The following is a 14,099-nucleotide window of genomic DNA, read 5'->3' as shown; positions in this document are numbered from 1 at the left end:
AATATATAACAAATAACTTAATACTTGAGCAAATACCAGAGTCCGAAAGTCTCTTCTTTCACGTTAGTGCAATTCACTATTTGTGGAAATTCATCTATTTGTATTTGAATTTTGTATGTGAGCAACAAAATGTTTGCCAAAGTTACGAGTCCAATTAGGCCACACTTTTAGTTTAGTTTCAACATTGGTGACCAAATAGCACTTTAGACTTTTACTTACAAGAATGAATTCCTAAAGTATTTTTGAATAACACTGATATAAAATAATTATTCTTATTAGAGCTTTATTAATAAATCCATACAAAATTTGTTTACTTTAACATTTCTTTATATGAGTATTAGTTATGTTAGTATAAGTTTAAGTAAGAATTTAAGTTATTTTTTTGTGGTCTAGTATTGTATGACGTTTTTTTTTAAATATAAAAGGATTTAAAAAATTACATATATATAAAAAAACTTAATATTAATGCTACTTTTTTTAATATAAATACTATACAGTCACAGGTCACAATAATAAAGATAGATGTTTAATATAATTCGTCAATTATGAGGACATAAAGGTACAACATTTGTATGCGAGCAAACATATATTTTCCTGGGGATTGAACTCCAGATAAGCAGACTAAACGCTGTACGGTAAGGTATGGACGTGGGTAACCCACCATACTTGTATATAACACTATAATCGTTTTAAGTCAAGAGTCGTTATAAGCAAATCATTGTATGCCAAATAATATATTTGCAGCTATTCGTAATTTATAAAGCGTTCAAAGTACGTAACGACCCGTCAATTTCCCTTTCAGTAGAATCTATTCAAGACGCAAAAGCTTTACCTCGAACCAATCGGAGCCTTCACAATAAAATATTACGAATTAGCTATGCCCGCGATTTTGTTCGGGTTATAAAACATAATGTTTATCAAAAACTCCAGTATATATAACCTTACTTATAAAAGTTTGTTGTTGTCAGTTGTTAAATACTTTTATTATTGGACCGATAATTGAATATAACTTAGTGAAACACAAACGTTAATGGCGACCAAATCGATATCAATATATTTGACCATATATAACCATAGAACCATTTGTAAAATACAGACTATGCATGTATAGTATATATTAATTACTAATGAGCTTGTTGCTTATAGTGAAGCAAAATTTATTAATTATTAGTTTTATTTGCAGAACTAAAAGGCAGACAAACCAACCTTCATTTTCATATTGAACTTCCAGAATGGAATATTAAGAATAGGCCATCTTAATACCGAACGAGGTGAATATTAAAGTAGACTTTTTCGATGATTTTCTTCAATAATTCCTTACGCGGAAAATTCATGGCACGATCTCTAACCGAAACATGATTTATGACTGCGTAGATTATAAATAAAATATGAATATGGGTTGCGTGTTTTCTATGGATAAATTGTATTTTTATTTTATCATAAGCTCCTTCCTTCACCCTTTATAAAACATGTTTTACTATAGATACAATGTTTTTCGTATGTTCTAAAAGTCAGTACAATTCAAGACAGGGGGGATTGCACACGAAGCGCAAGTGTACTCTGTGTACTCTGTGTACTGTGTAGTACTCTGTGAGACAGTGGTGGCCTGTACTGGTCGTATCTTCCCATTTGGATGATTCCCGAAACATAAAACTCCCACTGCGTGGAAATAACTTCAGTCACGGGTCATCAGTTTCCGACACCTAAAGTAATCTTTCAAACAGCTTCATTCACGGATAAAATAACATATTTATCAAAAACCTAAATTCAAACTAAAAAGTCGGAAGACCTGCAGTACAAGAATTAATGACACACAAATGGCCTACGACTGAATGAATCGAATATAGAAACCGGGTGTTTATAAAAATTCATAAGCGTCTAAGTAATAGCGCAATAAGGCACTTGAACTTTAGCAATCTTATTACTCTAATCAACATATCGCTAGTTATAATGTGCAATTTAATATCCATAATTAGAGCGTAATATGACACCTTGAACAGAACAGACTATATCTAGCTTCACTTCCTTTTCCTGAGTAGCATAATCATAGATTAACGTAGATCTTAATGCTTGCCTCGTCGACCGTGAAGGTACACTTTTCTATTTCTAAGGTTACCGTTTTATTAAAGAAACAAATATTATTATAAGCAAAATAATCTAATAAAACAAAAAGCCTTAGACATTTAAGTAAACTTTCTTTCTAATGGATAAAATTATAGTTCAATTAACACGTTATCTAACATAAGGGCCATAATAATTAGCAGTTTATTTTTGAAATTCGAATGCAGACAACGAGCACAGACAATATTATCCACAGATTACTACTAGTTTCGAGGTGACTTAATATAAATGATAACGATAATGACGTGTTGTTAACAATGGTACCTATATATGTTATTAGGAATAATAAATTATATAATTATATAATATAACAAATGTGGATTATGTCATGTAATATAGTAGCTAATCAATGATTAACGACTAATGACGTGCAATTTGTTCGTTTTATTACCACTGAAGGTATTATATATTTTTTATAACCACGAATTGGTTTTGTTTTGACTTTGATTAATACAGCTAAGCAAAAGGAGCTATGAGCAACATTAATTAATTTAATGCAGAAAAAAGCTAACGTACTTTGCATCAGAACATTTTTCAAAGGTTTTTTTAGCACGAATTTAACATGAGCTAATCTGTCGCATCAGTGCGTGACGGTACTTTTTGCTGTTATAAAATAGCTTTCAAGAAAAAAATGGAACGGCTGGTACCTGTGCACGTTTTTCTGGCGAGTTTTATCGTTATGTTAAATTATTAAAATTTAGTCAAAGTACCAATGGATCTATAACAAAATTCTAGATTTATGTATTCTGTAATAAAAATATATAAAAATACTTAAATATTTCAAAATAATAATAAACTTCTTGCGATTCATACGAAAGGAATTCAATATTTTATAGAAAAAAGTAATTTAATTTCGAATTGCTATATTGCGTCCATCACTAGTAAGTGGATCTGCAATACGCACGTCTTGTGCAACTTTAGATCATCTCTCGATAGCGAAAGGGTTGCCACAATCAATAATAAAAAATATTAGGTTTTTAGAAGCAGACTAATTGTTAATAGATATTAAGCAAATATTACCAATTAATTTAGTTTTTTTATCACCACGTAAATGTAACAAGCCTACTTTCACATAATAAAAAAGCGAATTATTCTTCTATTTATATTATTTATTGTATCGAAGTATTTAAACAACAGTTTTACTGCAGTTTTTTCTATAGCTTTCATAGTGAGATTTTATATCGTCAACCCTATAATTATTTTACGTGACCAGCCAACCCTAGTAGTTTCGTAAGGTGACACTTTTACTCTTGATAAAATGTGCCGAATACCGACGAGTGAAAGTGTTTGACAAAACTGTCATTTGCGTATGAATTCGTGACATTAGATACGCATGTTACGTTGGTGTTATGGCGTAGCAAGATATTTCAAAATCAAATTGTGTATGCAGTTAAACAAATCAACGCACTATAACCAAAAATGAGCATTTTAGCTGTCACCAGCAACATTTCAGAGATATATTTGAGACAACTGTGAGCTCATATGGTTAACTCATGCAACATTCTACTAATATTATACAACTGAGGTAACATAGAAATCAGGTTTCGAAACGAAAACGTTAATACAATACTGCTATGTACCTGTTTGTTTACTTCTTGCTAATAAACACTACATTGCTTATATGAGAATTCTGTGTGTCTATTTAAAAATAGAACACAATATCTAATATCTAATAAGATATTTATTCTTAGTTACGTCTTCAGTCACGCCCACACACGTCTTCAACGTAGACTAGCTCTGATCGGGTCGAAACATTTTAATTATTTTTTGTTAATTTTATATTAAATATTTAACACCTTTTATGAGTAACTCCTATGAAGTAGCAAATAAGGCAAACGATGTGGCAGATCTAGGCAGGCCGAAGAGGCAGGTAGGCAGTGTCAAATCTCCCCTCCCCAAAGACATGCTTTATTTGCTTAAACTTAGGCTTGACAACCAGAACGAAAATATTCTAATGATATATATGGGCAAATGTGTTTATTTTTTTACTTCAGGTTTGGAATTGAGAACGAGTTGTTCCTCGTTTTAATTTTATAAAACATACATCTTTCTTTATTGATAACTTGCCCAAGTGAATTACAAAAGCGAGATTAGAATATTTTTCAAGGCGATCTTTGGTCACAGTCCACTTATTCGTAAAACTATGCGGCGTTAAACGCGCTCGTTGCACGACAACTTTGTTTTATTGCGAACACTTTTATTTACTCTTGCTCCATTTTATTAGGTTTTTGTGCGGTCAGTGGTTATATACGGCTAGTTTGAGCTGTGAATTTGACTCCATACATTTTATCGATCGATATAAATGAAATACATATTAAGAACACTGTACTTTATGAATTAAATTTACGATGCAATTATAAAATTTATGACTACTATTTGATAAAACAAAAAATAAAACTATATATTTTAATATTCTGAAAATTTGTATATATATATTAATAATAATATAGGTTTTTTATTCCTTAAAATACAACATACGATACAAAACATTAAGTGTATGTAATAAAAATTATTTAGACCCCCTACGGGTACGGTAAAAGGAAGCAAGGAATTTAAAAAAAAATTATATCTTCAGCCAAAAGATGGCTGAGGAGCCTGAGGATGGAATTAAAACGCCAAGCCAACCTATATACGTAGATAAGCACGCAGTTTCTAATTATTAAAATATTAAACAATCAATAACAGACTGTTTCTGAAATTTGAAAGAAAGTCCTCTAACTCATTTTTTGTACACTTAAAACGGTGTGACGAATTGACGAAAATGGATTTTTTACGACCTCTATACCAATTAAACAGGACAGTATTTCGACGTAGCTAGTATTTCGTATGTTAAAATGTAATAAAATTTTAAACCAAGGTTATATATAATGCAAAATTGTGTTGCAATAATAATTCAAACTGTTTATGTCTTAACAAATGAGCAATTAAATAAAGTAATTTTAGCTTATTTTAAACTGCAGAGGATAACGTTTCTAAGCTGTTATTTAGTAAGACTGAATGTAATTGTTAAAATTTAATAAGTTAGCGTGTTAATAATACTATATTTATGTACGTAATTAACTCAAAGACCTCGTTTTATTTTGTATACTGAGGTCGCTGTGCATCAATAGACGGCATTTACTATGTGCATTTAACACCCGCTCGTACGGTGAAGCTCATCTTGAGGCAACCAATATGCCTTAGATCCAAAAAGTCGACGGATTGTATCAGGCACAGAAGGCTGCGTTTATGACTATTAGAAGAAAAAAAACATTATCACGAAACACTATAACGATATCTAAGGTTGCGCAATTGTTAGTGAAAATGATATATGAAAATTAGTTAAATTACATTGTTTTCTTTTTTATGACAGAATGATGTTTTGTTAAGCTTCATTTGTCTGTAACTATTCTAAAAAAATATATACCTACTCATAATTTCATGGATACAATATAATTGAATATAAGTTCAACACTTTTACTCCATATAACTTGTCAATTCAGAACTTGAAGAACGGATTAAATATAGGATAACCATTCCTCAAATCCTTTATATATACTACTTATAAGACTCGATACTTAAAGATAAATTCGATTCCAATATAGAAATCCGATACGTTTTTGACGTACGGGAATAGTTGGTCGCCTTAGTTTCCGCATCAGTTTCAAACACCTGCTGGTTTTCTCGTTGTGTTTATCTTCACCACACGAGAAAAAAGAAACACCAATTGGTATACAGTCCGGATGAATGTACGACCACAGGTTATTTCAAATATATTACGGAATTTATATAGAATCACAAAAATTTCAACAAAATTTCCGCATGTATGAACCGTATGATGCCAATTCGTCCGTAATAACCAATTTTAAACACATGTTCCGCCGTCCGTAAAGTTAATAACGATAGAAAAATCGCAATCCCGAAACTGACGGGATCTGATATACATCAGGCGGTCACTCCCGCTGCTAATTTCCCGGGAGACCTTCAGCTGGACAAATCGAAATGTTTCTTTATGTCACTTGCCTTTGCCGTGTCTTAAACAAAGCCAGCTGATCTTCACAAGCGATATATTATCCTGGTACATAGAGATTCCGCCTTCTTTGATATGTAACTGCCTGGTCCGATAAAAAAAGTTTCACTAAGACAATAAATCCACTTAAGAGTTCTTAGATTAGAGCGTTTATTTATCACAATTAAAGAAATCTTTATTAATATTTTATCTACCACTGAACCAGTGGCGTAACAATAGGGTGGCAGGGCTGGCAAAATGCCACGGGCCCCCGACCGAAGTGGGCCCCTGCCCAAGAGGCCGCAAGCCCAAAAATTTGTTACTTTTATTTCATTGTAAATGTACGCAGGTTTCCTCACGTTTCATTCACTGAAAAGCTAGCGAATAAATAAAGAATGCATTGAGATATTATAGAGCTGGCGTGGAGACTACAAACCATTCCCTCTCGCCTAAGAGAGTAGTTATTATTGTGGCATTAAAAGAAATTGCCTCACATGGTATAGTTACGCCACTGCACCGAACTGTCTTTCGCAACGTGATTATGGATTAGAATTATTAGCAATGTAAATAAAACTGTTATCTTAATTAGATAAATTAAATGTTGGTTATAAAATACCGCTTTGAATTAATCTAATTCTGAGAGTGTTCCATAACATTTTTAATTCCATTCATTCACGTTTACTTACTCTTTAAGTATAAGCGTTTCATTCGTCGCACACGAAAAAGATCTTTAATTTAATCTATGTCAATTGGAATTGCTTGAATACTCAGTTGCTGAAATATTTCTAAGAAAAATATTTTTATTAGACGAAATTGAAATTCCCAAAGGGTAAGAGATGTTATTTTGTGTAATTAGAATGTTGTATAGAAATAATAAACGGGGTTCTGAAAAGCTCTTCAAAATATTAAGTTGATTATTAACATTTACTAATAAATGGGGAAAGTTGTGATATTCTCAGTATTGAATTACGTCTTAGAATTTATCTTTTTGTTATTGATCCCTACAAGAGTTGCTTGGAAAATATTACGCCTGAGCGATAAGGCGTTGCTCTTTAACTATTTTATAGCTTAACGGTAACTTCAACGGTTTTAAATTACAATATATACAAAAACAGTTAATTATTTTAAAAATATCATAGTACCAAAACATTCAACATAACTATTGCAAATATTAAATATTGCTCCAAAACTTATCCAATATAGCATAAGTGCGAAGCGAAGCGATTGTTCATAAAACACAAATGCAGAAATTAGATTTGAAATTGACAGTATAAATATGACTTTCAATTTCTCATAAGCCCCTATCCGTGATTTACATATGGAAGGCGAGTTTAATAAAGCAGTATTAAAAATTTGAGCGGGGTTTGAGCTATACGTTAGAACACGTGTCGTGCTTAACAGAAATCCGTTATCAGAACGACTCTCAAAGGATTTAATTTCCTGCCGACGAAATGAAAATCGATTAGTTTGATTTCCGATGGAGGCCAGCGCTGGAGGGTCGATAGTTTCCGATGGTTTGGTTTAACTTAATAAGACATGCGAGGTAATATAGCTGAAGCCTCCAGTGATTGTTTTCTGTTGGTAATGGAGTTTCTGGATTGGTCAGTTTTGTAAATCTTGTTTTGAAGTCTAGTTATGGAGACTAACACGCTGCGTGTTTATTGATAATTTCGAATGTATTTACCAAATATATATATACTGTAATGATATTTTAAAAAGTGTATATGAATAGCATATTTTTATATATTTGATTATACAACTTTGTTTATAAAAATTTATATGAATTATGATAGTTCAACATTAAAAATTAGTATTGTTGTTTTACTTACCAACATCAACAATTGTTTCGAGGTGATGTCGAATCTGTAATTAAAAGTAACGTGATTAGTTAAAGAGTGCATATTTAAATAATAGGTACATGTATTCATGATTTTTTTTAAATGTGATTAACATTAAGAATAAACAGTTATGATTAACATTAAGAATAAACAGATTTAAATAACAAAAGCATACATTGACAGAAAAGACAAAAGAAAATATATTTATTTACAAAAATACGCTGAAAAATAGACGACACGAGATAAAATTTTAAAAAAACTTGAAAGAAATACGCAAGCTAAAATTTACGTCAAATAGATAAAGTACAAAAACAAAATTTAAATTGGTACGTTAATATTTTATTTTATTCAAAGTACAAGCTTTTATTTCTCGAAGGCGTACTGACGTGTTTACAACAATTTAATGCAGTTATCTGCATTACCGACACGCGAGGGCCTTGTTATGGGATCACTGGGTTGCTTGTTCTATAAATAACTTAATTATTTTCTAACAATGATATGATAATATATGTTAAATAACAAAGTGTTAGGCGAGGGATATCTTAATGTATGTGAGCAATTGTTTTTTGGTCACTTGGTCGTACGGAAGGATAAAATTGTAAAAATACTGATGTAATATGTTAAACTCATAAACGCCGTATGTAGTCTGAGCCGCCTGCATCTCAGATTTTAGTATTTGTTTCATGAACATTTTTTTAATATAACAGGCAAGTAGGTGATCAGTCTCCTGTGCCTGATACACACTAGGACTTTTTGGGTTTGTGAAATAATATACACATAGACAGAAAAACAATTGGTGCACAACCGGGGATCGAACCAGGGATGAGAGACGCATGCTTACGCCACTTGGCCGACACTGCTCTCAGTCCAGTTAAAGCCTAATCTTTTATTTCCCGCGTATGCGTTTCAGTCCTCCACGGCATATTTCACCATATGGAGTAATAAAATAATAATAAGAAAATTGTGTTGCGCACGGTTGAGTCTTATTAACGAATTATTTTTAACTAGGACTTCAACCGTCAGCAACCTGGGCTCTAGCATGTCAGAATCAGGCTGTCAATTGTCACCATTTTTGACTGTTGAGTATAGCTTATGATTTATAAATGTAACTGTTTATTTTTGTATATTATGAGAAATCAATGACCTATAAAAGCTTGTAAACTAAAACCTATAATAATCGTGATAATAATTTTTACGTTATCATATACGTTATTTTTCTATAGATGTAAAAAATGCTCAAGTTAGAAAGAGATGGAGCCAGCAGGAGTAGGCCTATACTCTAACGTCTGTTTTTGTAAAGACACATGAATATTTCAAGGATTGAATCAGGCTTAATTATTAATTAATATTTTTATTATAATTTTACAGATAATGAATCTTTTGAGTACATATATGTCACTCTATAATCGAATTGAGAAGTCATCAAAATGCCTTGGTATTTTTCAATTACTCAAAGACACCTGATTGCCTGAATTTTGTTGGTGAAGTTAAAATAATATGTCCATGGACTATGTAGGTAAATAAACCTCAAATTATGTACGTAATTGCTATTAGTCATACGTATGAGCACCGAGATTAAATGAATGTCCCCGAGATAATAAAGCAAATGGCGCACAATTCTACAAAATAACGGATAAAAACAAGTCTATATGATTATTTTCGAAGAAGCACTCTTATCACATCGAAATCATGTTTCCCAATGTCCGCCGTAATTCTATGAAGTGAATTTTAAGTCAATTCAAGTACGTGATTTGCGTTTATATCGTTTACTTAACGGCTTTGTTTAAATGTGAAGGTATCATGTCTTATATAGGTTAGAATTTCCTTGTTCGGTGGTTATTCAGTGACAAACAAGATCTCTATTTGATCTATGATAGTGCAAGTATCTACATTAAACTTACTTAGACTCAGCATATTAAAAATATCAAACAAGAAAACAAACAACAATACTACTGGGGGTTTATACGCAAATTAATAAAAAAGTCACGCCAAAGTACATCAGATTTTTTAAAGAATAATCGATTGGTCCAACACATAGAAGTCTAGAAAGATCTGAAATGAATTATTTATGAAGAAAATGCTTTTCTTGACATTAAACGTGATAAATCAAATAGTATTTATTTAAAATAATTAGCGGCAATTTAACATATAATTTACTTGCCTAGTAATGAAAGGTCTGTCAGTCTATCATTATAAAGTAAATATTATAATTTAAGTGTGAAAATATATGATTTTTGCTTAGTAACTCTTGTATGGTAATAATATTGTACAACCTTACACCTAAAATCAAAACATGATAAAATCCAAAATAAAATCAAATCATGAGTAGTTGTATTGTGTGAATATGTGTAAGGGTGAAACAATTTTATTAGAAGTTGATAACAAGACAAGATCAAAGATAATATTTAGGGATCCATCCAAACGGAATATTTTTTCTTTATTGGCCCTCCTCAATCAATGGACTATCCATAAAGATTTTTCTTTAATTCGAATTTTTGAATAAGATTAGAGAGGAATCACTTATTCATACGTCTGTTTATAATTGAATTGTTATTAGTGGAGATTGGAACATAACTGTAAGACATGACAACTGGCGTTTTTCACATAAAGAGTTATATTACTAATGTATATTGGTACATAACAATATAAAGTAACAAATTCCTTGTGAAAGGTTACTAAACAAGCACCAACAGCCAGGTAAACTTTCTTATCAGATATGCAAAACATTTTAAAAATATACTTAAGTACAATCGGAGGTTATGCTAAGATAATTTTAACATGTAGTAATTCCTAATTCCATTAATTTTTACTCTCACGATAAAGGTAATGGAAACACTCAAAACAAAGAACCATTTGACCTTTGACAGTATCTCAGTTAATTTACTTCACCACAGATTACGCAAAATGTCAAAAATTTTGCCGCGCCTCCAGCATTTTGCTGAAACGGAGCTAATCTGTGGGCCTGACCTAAGTATAGTATTACACCATGCTAAAATTGCAATATTATGCGGGCATGTCACTGGCAACCGCAACACATCGTCTAGTTTCCAATTATGCTTCGGTTCGACTTTATACCATCGAATTTTTACCGCGTTTTATAACCGCGAAAATAAAATCTCCTTTTTGCAATTGGCCTATTTAAGACTATTTTTATATTACCACATCCGGTTCTCGAAAAATAATGATGGAAATAGCGAAAATTATCGCATTTTCATGTTAATTATCATAAACTTATATTTGTTTACACTTCCTTACATACGTTACATATATGGGAAAACAAATAATATTGTATTATAACTAAAAGCCAAATAGAACCAAATGGTTTTAGTTTCAAATATTTATACTATGTGTCGTTCGTTAAATAGAGATATTTATTTTAATAACAATACTCTATGTATTATATAAAAAGCGAAAGCTTTAACACAACATAGCCATTATAGCGGTCACAATCAGTTGTGTGATATAAAATTTTTAATCAATGAATATTCTTCAGCTTGATGCCGTTGATTCTCGTAATAGTTGCATAAGCACGGTGTTAAAGGTTAAGAGAGAGTGTTATTTATATGTTTTTTGTTTATGTGAAGCGAGATTACAACATAGGAATTTTATTGACAATGTTAACTTTTTAATTGACCTATTGCGAATAAGTTGCAGTTGGATTTTGAACGAAACAAGACACAAGTGTTTATATTTATTCACTAACTGTCCCCGAAATTGCTTCTGCGATGTGGTTTCGCTTTAATTTGATAATTTACTTAGCCTAGATGTTGTATGTGACAATTGTTATGCTAGGCTACCCCAAGAAGACTGTTTAATTTTTTGGTATAACCTAAATACAAAAAAAAACTTGTTTTAGAATGCTCAGCGACATATTTTGCATATCATTTTTATTCATTTAGATTTTATAGTCTAAAGTATTTTTTTGCTTTAGAGCTATTTATTGTAAAAAAATATGGTTTTAAAGCCTATAACTTAAATGGGGTATACATTTAAAAGCGTAAAAGCTTTTTATTCTGACTACCTCATTTTTTTATTCGCTTCACGTATTACAACTTTTCATTAACAAATATAGAAAATGATGACAAATTTTCAGAAAGGACTAATAAGTACTTAATTAAAATGGCGGGGTAAAATTGATCAATAATAACCTTAGCATCCTCAAGATATCTGATTCCATCATAAACGTGTATATTCTACCATTAAAGCTATAGGTAAGAAATATTCAAAATTCGATAAAATAATTATTTCTAAGCGGGTCAATTTGAATTTCACAAAGTCAGGACAAAGTTTAGTGTTAATTAAACTTGTTTCATTCAACACTGAGAATGAGTTTTGGAAATTAATCAGTAAGGTCTATTCAAAAGAAACTTCTAAATGGAGGGCTGAGATGAAATTTAATTTTATACGAACCACACCGAGGTTATTAACATAAGTTAAAATTATCTTGACCACCTGAATATCATTATTAAAGTTCCCAGCTTTTTAAATAACTTATAAGTTTATAATAAAATATTAACTGTACTATGTGTAGGCTACCACAGAAGAAACATTGAGAAATTAAATTATTTGAATGATTTTACATTACTTTTTAGTCTAAATCAGGATATTTCTTGCCATTATTTGTATAAAGATATAAGTCATATTGGTAATAATGTATGACCACGAAATAGACTTTGATTTGTTTATAGGTATACAGAAAACAATGTTTGGGCTGTCTATATGCTGTTAAATAAATATAAAGAATGGAATATTTCGTACATTGGGCTGTTAATAATATAAACTTGCTGCCACCCACAGCACTCTTCAAGAATAGTCGCTATATTTCAGTGAATATAAATGAAATCATAATGAAGTTTAATCTTCTAGTCCATCTTAGGTTCAACGCTGTATACGTTTGGTATTTTTTTGTTTATTGCAAAAACACATATACACAAAAACACGACGGTTGTAATATAATATAAATACTACTAATAAATAAAAAATACTACTATATAAATATAGTTAAAAAGATATCAAATGCCATTTTTATTAGAATGAAATAGGGACATATCAATAATACTTGTGTATAATGTTATCTTTCTCCTTTCTACTTCTGATACCATTGACATCATTCCTAGGTCTCTCAGAGCTTGAGACTAGAAAGTACATAAAACATACCGAATTTATTGATTTTCAATTAAAAATTATTACAAATTTGCACAGTCTGGTTAAATGCTCAAGCCCTCCACTCGTAGTTGTTAATTTTGCAATTCATTAAAATATCGTACCTCAGACCTCTTGACAACGTATATACAGAAATAGACTACATTCTTCTTGTGGAAAATATATATAAAGTGAATTTCGCGGGTATATATATACGCGAAATTTTCTATACCGTTAACTAATTGTTGAGTTTTTGTTTTCACACCCCTTAATAACATTTTCTACAGCAGTAAAAAGATTCAGTTAAAATGTTCATTTCTTAGAATCTTGCATTTAAAACATTGAAGTTTTCCCATTTATTTGCTACAGATTGAAATTATTACCTCAGTGGACCGGACAACTGTAGGAAGAAATGGCTAAACTCTACGATTTATATCTGTATTTAATAGTCGTTTTGATAAACGGACCTTGGACATTAAAGGGCGCAAGATTACACCTATTCCGAAAACTTTAATGTTGAAAAAATAAATTGTGAGTTTTTATGAAGGTTTGACTTTATACAATTTTTGCCGCCTATAAGTGACGGTATTACGCCAGGACTTATAGAATATAAACTTTATTATGTGTGTGCGCACTCATTGATGCACTAAGGAGAGGCCAGGCTCAACATAGATCAGCCCCAATCGGGCTGGGAGCTTGTAGAATATAATTACTTACAAAATCTTTTATTTTAACTATTGTCCATGTATGCAACTCATTAGTAAAACACCATGGGATCAAAATTTCACATTTAATATTGAATTTAAAATGACAAATGTCTCGATATATTCTGTGATTAACATCAAGCACGTGGCAGGTTAATAACAAATTTTATAATTTCGAAATAAATATCGTTATTAAACACGTTAATATCCGGCAAAGTGTCTTTTGCACACTTTATTATTTATAGAGTCAAACGCATAACTCATTTCCAACACAAATAGTGACTTAGAAGTTTTAAGATATGGGAC

General features: G+C 31.0%; 1 protein-coding gene across 2 annotated transcripts in view; it reads right to left on the bottom strand.

Annotated features, from left to right (window-relative positions):
* Positions 1-14,099, bottom strand: part of LOC123712106 — a 102,613-nt gene that overhangs the window by 65,125 nt on the left and 23,389 nt on the right. For both annotated transcript variants that reach the window (XM_045665059.1, XM_045665060.1), the window contains exon 2: positions 7,939-7,972. The gene's annotated coding sequence lies outside the window, so the exon portion shown is untranslated. The remainder of the gene's footprint in view (positions 1-7,938; positions 7,973-14,099) is intronic.

Source organism: Pieris brassicae, chromosome 7, assembly GCF_905147105.1.
Source record: "Pieris brassicae chromosome 7, ilPieBrab1.1, whole genome shotgun sequence".
Taxonomy (NCBI): domain Eukaryota; kingdom Metazoa; phylum Arthropoda; class Insecta; order Lepidoptera; family Pieridae; genus Pieris; species Pieris brassicae.
The sequence above is the reverse complement of the archived record's forward strand: the minus strand, read 5'-3'. Positions and strand labels throughout refer to the sequence as shown.